Below are 6,135 nucleotides of genomic sequence, written 5' to 3'. Positions count from 1 at the left end.
TGCTGGACATAGGCCTCCCCCAATGATTTCTATAAAGACCGGTCCTGCGTTGCCCGCATCCAGGTAGGTACTTACTTCCCGTTATATGGTCCTGGTACACAAGTAACGAAACGTAACTCTAACTAGCTTTTTGCCCACGACTTCGCCCGCGTAAAATTATGACTGTCACAGAAAAATCGCGCAAAAACCGATCCGTTTAAATTTGAAATTCGGTGTGCTTAGGGTGGGTTGCACCATCTTACTTTAACTTTGACAAACGTCAAAAATCTATCTAACTCCATACAAAAATCACCGGTTATTGTCAATGTTACGGTTAAAATAAGGTGGTGCAACTCAGCCTTAGTCGTTAAACTGGACCAGTGAAAACAGGATTCAAATTACAATTTATGCATTATTTAATACAAGTAGGCGAATTCCCAACTTCCCATTAGCAAGTTAGTGCTAAATATTCGTATAGCAAAAATTTTGCTGTTGGCTGTACATAAACAACAATTATTTTTAATTATTAAAATGGTTAAACTGGTTAATAACTCAATTCTATTGCATGCAGTGATACGACAGACCTACTTAAGCACGGATCTATGATTTTTTCGTTAACGTTTTATCGTGGCGCCCCCTTTGCGCTCTTGATCGATTTTTTTTCACAAAGCGCCCCCTTCTTTCCATTTGGCGACCCCTTAAACAGTGGCTCGGGTCAGGCGCCCCAGGTGGTAGGACTTGTTCCAAGTCCGCCTGGCTAGCTACCACCATCTTACCTAAGTCTGTCGCCACAACAACAATGTTAACAGCATTGTTGTGTTCCGGCAGTTAGAGGTAAGATAGCCAGTTCCTCTGTGGTTGAGGATTCCGGGTGAAGCTCGCTTCCACCTGCCTGATCATCTCTCTATAAGGTGAGATGCAGGTCATGCAGGCCAAGAGCTTCCCCGAAAAAAACTAGTTTTAAAAATCAATCGAGATACACCACAATATCAATGCGCATAATACTCGTATATTTCAATCGAATAATGTCTGGCATTATAAACTCTAGATCGGTGTTGCTGCCAGATTATAATAGAGTTAAATAGCAGAAGTTTCGTTCCAAAAGACGTCCACTGCTGGACAAAGGCCTCCCCAAGGATTTCCACTACGACCAATCCTGTGCTTCCCGAGACCTCACCAGATCGTCAGGTTATCACACGGGACTATTCCCACCTCTCGTTCCCACCACTGCAACTCCTGTGTAGCCAGGATCTACAGCTTGACCGCCATAAAAACCCAACCAATGAAGGTCAAGTTTGTCCCGGGGGAAAGTTAAACTGTCATTACGTGTACGTTTGTCTGCTCTTTTTGTATTCGGTTTTTTTGTGTATACAGGCCTTTTCAGGGCAAATTACACGTCCCAAATACATATAGCTTGCCCTACCACCGCTTAGGGACAAAATATGGGCTGGTGCTGAGATTTGGCGGAAGAAACTCAGTCACCTCTGTATAAGTGCCCTGTAAAGGGCCCATCATTAAGGGTTCACCCACAAGGTGGACCGGCGACCTCGTAAAGGTAGCAGGAAGGCGCTGGATGCAGGCCGCTACCAACCGGGCGATGTGGAAATCATTGGGGGAGGCCTATGTTCAGCAGTGGACGTCATGTGGCTTAAATGATGATGGTGATTGGACTGGGACCTGTGAAAGTGCTTCTTAAAAGCCTATTTTCAAAAATAAAATGAGTTTTGAGTTTTTTTTTTATGAAACGGCCTAAAAGAATTTGAATTTTGATGATCCTACTGTCTTGACAAAGCTACTGTGGCATCTTTCTGAATAGAAACACATTTTCACTTCATTCATTGAAGTCTATAATGTATAATGGAAGTCAAGTGGCGATCATTGTAATGGTGTATGGTAATCGACAAATCAAATCAAATCGTTTGTTTATTATTTTTTTTACAAACAGTTTCACAATGAGAATCTATACTAATACTTATTATAAATGCGAAAGTAACTCTGTCTGTCTGTCTTGCTTTCACGCCTAAACCACTGAACCGATTTTGATGAAATGTAGCATATAGATAATTTGAGTCCCGGGAAAGGACATAGGATAGTTTTTATCCCGGTTTTTGAAACAGTTTTTCTGCGGCAGAAAAAATTCCACGCGGGCGAAGCCGCGGGCGTAAAGCTAGTTTATTATAAAGTAGTGGATAGTATAAACTAATGTACATTATTATTATGAATCCAACAGTACTGGTCTCAGTTTACTTATCAGCTAGTGTTAAGGTGTACTTATGCCCGTTTTCACCATCAATCCCTAATTTTTAAGTGACACATGACATCAAAATTCTTGTTATTTGTTACCATAGAGGTCACTTAAAAATTAGGAATTGATGGTGAAAACGGGCATTAAGTATGCCCTATGAAAACACATATTAGTTACCTATGTGTTACTTAAAATTAGGGACATAGGGGTCACTTAAAATTAGGGATTGATGGTGAAAACAGGCATTAAGCTCCGAAAGAGCACTTTTACATTACCCAACCCTACCACTGCTTCGGGACAGTACCTACTTAATATGGGCTAATGCTGAGAAGAAGCGCTTGTAGCTTTAAGCTTGAGACATAAAATATCGTATCGTTATACTTCATCATCATCATTTCAGCCACAGGACGTCTCCACTGCTGAACAAGCCTCCCCCAATGATTTCCATATCGCCCGGTTGGTAGCGGCCTGCATCCAGCGCCTTCCTGCTACCTTTATGAGTCGGTCCACATTGTGGGTGGACGTCCCACGCTACGTTTTCCGGTACGTGGCCTCCACTCCAGAACCTTGCTGCCCCATCGGCCGTCAGTTCTGCGTAATATGTGCCCTGCACTGCACATTGCACACTTCAGTGACATTATTCTGTGCTTCTGCTTGCTAATCCGTCTATGTCGGGTTATAAAACTCATTTATTTATGCAAGTAGGCTTTTAATAGCACTTTTACACGTCCCAATATTAACCCTACCACTGCTTCAGGACAATAAATGGGCCAGTGCTGAGAAGAAGCAGCGCTAGAAACTCAGTCACTATTGTCAGCCTCCTTTTCAAGGGTTTACAGTCTTTAAAATATACATACATAGTCATAAATATTGATGCGGGCTAGGTAGTTAAACATTCCAAACATGTTTTTTTAATATTCATTTCACAGTTTAAAATGTATGTACTAGCGGCCGCCCGCGACTTCGTACGCGTGGATTCCGTTTTACCCCCTTAGTGGTGGAGTTTCGTAAAATCCTTTCTTAGCGGATGCCTACGTCATAGCATCTACCTGCATGCCTTTCAGCCCGATCCGTCCAATGGTTTGGGCTGTGCCTTGAATTATACCTTTGAATTATATAATTTAGATATTTATTTATGGCGAAGTGAAAAGAATAGCAGTCTATTCGCAACTATCTACGTATTTAGCGGACATACAATTAATCTAATACATAGGTACATACATACCATACAATTTCAAATGCACTGCGCAACAGTCTGTCCAACTATAATCAAGAATAGTCCCAAAGTCACATTGAGGTAGGTCGGTACAAAACAACATTTTATTCTTCCAGACAATACAAATGCAGCACATAAACTACTTGTAAATTGCTAGGAATACTCAATTTATTGCGAGCTGCCAACTACTTCCTCAAGTAAATATACGCCTGTATTCATAAACATTATACAGGGTGTCCCAGAATGGGTGAATCAAATTGCTAGGGGAGGTAGCTCTACTAATGTACTATCCCTAAAAAATAAAACAATTTTTGAGTTCGGATTTTTTTTTAAATAAAGTGCTCAAAATCGAAAGAATCGAAGCGATCATGTAAAATTAATATTAGTAAGAAAAAAGTACAAATAAACTCCAAACGCAGCAATTATAGCCAGATACTTAGGCAAAGCTGATTTATTTTCACTTTACAAAAAAAAATATGTTTTATTTTTTTCATATTTTTTAGGGATAGTAGGTACCTACATTAGTAGAGCTACCTCCCCTATCAGTCTGATTCACCCATTCTGGGACACCCTGTATGAGGCTCAGATCATAGTCTATGATGTGAGGGACAGTGAGGGTCACTATCATAATTTTTATTACTGACGGGATTGCTACCATGTACCTTAATTTTGAGTCATGGTCACGGAGTAACTCCGTGACCATGGCGCTTGCAACAGTGGCGAAATATCGGAAACTCAAAATTAAGATAGGTACAGTCGCGGAACGAAAAGGTTCGTCACCTTAGTGTCGGTTTTCGCTTGCACTAGGTACTGTAAGAGTCAAACATGCCAACATAACAGTGCAAGAAACAGTGCTGCTAACATTTAAATAAATATGACGTTTGCTAACGAATAAGGTTTTGCTTGTTTATTTTTCTATCCCATCAGTGCAATGCAATGATGACATTGACAATAGTTTTTTTATTTAATAGAAATAATAATGGCAGGTTGAACCAACAAGAAGGTTTTAGTTTATCAATCATAATAATCTTCTTGACAAGATAAATCGTCAAACAACTTTGATCTGAATAATTTTAAACTTTACTGAGGAACAGTTAAAGATTATTTTCTCTAACTCGAGATTATTCTGTAATATAGTTTCAAAAGGTAATATTATTATGTGCTCGCGATTAGTTGAAGGAATCAATTTGAAAACTGACGAACCTTTTCATTCCGTGACTGTACATGGTAGAAATCTCGTCAGTAATAAAAATTATGATCTGAGAGTCTCCCAGTGCGCGGACGCACAGGGTGACACACCCAATCACAGAGCTCTATTCAACGCTGTGCGTTCGATTTGCTGCTTCACTTAGACAAGCATTGTTTGTGAATACGGGCTTAGTATGAAAAATGGTAACTGATTTTGACAATCGCGATCGTCACGTTATCTGAAGGCTGGGAATTAAATTTTGATCGATTCGAAGTCGAAAGTTGTTCGTGCTAGAGGTATCTTCCAGACAAATGCATAGCACTGTTCACGTAACTACTTATGAATTGCTAGAAATTCTCAATTGTATTGCCAACTATTTCCTCAAGAAAATATAAAAAAGTAGTGCAGTTGTAAATTTTTTTATCGAATCGTAAGATAATGGATTGATTTGTACGTAGATTTTGGCATATGTAGCCCGCAGAACTGCCAAACTTAAGGCGCATTAATACCTATGTAACCTACGATAATATTTTTGAACAGCAGTACTCATTAATTGGGACAATTAAATCGCCAAAAAATTCAAATTGAAATCGCAGTGGAAGCGCCTAAGAAAACACTTAATGCAATTGTTTTTAATTGTAACTGTAGAATTAAATTTTCTGTAGGTTGTATGTTATGAAAAACTCATAAAACTCATTTATTTTTGCAAGTAGGCTTTTATAAAGCACTTTTACGCACTTTTAAGCTCGATCCTAACCATTTTTGACAACAAAATAAAACAATCAAAAGATAAACTTTGCAAGTAAGTAGGTATCCTACTTATTTTTACCCAGTATTCATCGGGCCTTATTTTTCAAATAATTTAATTCGATCCAATCCAATTCAGTATTTACTTAAGTAGATAACTTAGTAGTCCAGTAGAATTAGCTTTTAAATCGGAAATAATTCCTACAAAAGATTTTATTGTTTTAATGGCTTCATTGGTTGCCCATTAAGACTCTCCTAAGTTTTCGACTTCGACGGAGTTGTGCTTAAGTGGTGGGGGCCCCCGAAAGGGGCATTTTTTCGGTTTTCCGGTTATACCGCGTAAAGGACTTACCCTATCAAAAAGTGGTCTTCATGACGGTTGAAGGGCACTTAATCCTGCATTGAATAAGACCAAATTTATATGTTTTGGACAAACCGTTCTCGCGCTAAAGTTCGACAAAGTAGAAAATATACGTATAATTAATGACCCTCTCCACGTCCAATGGTTTGTTACCCACAGGCTTACAAGTCTTGAAAAGGGCCACCTCAACCAGTGTAACCCTATCAAGGCTTACGAGCTTGATGCGCCTATCCTTGTTCGTCCCAGCCGTTCCGTAACTGCGGTTGCTGCAGCTCTTCCTGGCACTCACCTGAACGACTCTGTGTTACCTACTGTGGCTGCCCCTCTTCCTTGTATCCTCCTGCATGACTACGTTGCCTAGCCGTATGCCTGGTCTAAGGTTCGACGCCAAAAATCAA

At 39.7% G+C, this 6,135-nt stretch overlaps 1 long non-coding RNA gene across 1 annotated transcript in view; it reads left to right on the top strand.

Annotated features, from left to right (window-relative positions):
• LOC135085330 (uncharacterized) overlaps positions 1 to 6,135 on the top strand; it is a 271,536-nt gene that overhangs the window by 7,447 nt on the left and 257,954 nt on the right. The gene's annotated exons all lie outside the window — the stretch shown is intronic.

Source organism: Ostrinia nubilalis, chromosome 28 (genome assembly GCF_963855985.1).
Source record: "Ostrinia nubilalis chromosome 28, ilOstNubi1.1, whole genome shotgun sequence".
Classification (NCBI taxonomy): Eukaryota; Metazoa; Arthropoda; class Insecta; order Lepidoptera; family Crambidae; genus Ostrinia; species Ostrinia nubilalis.
This window is presented reverse-complemented; position numbering and strand designations above follow the sequence as displayed.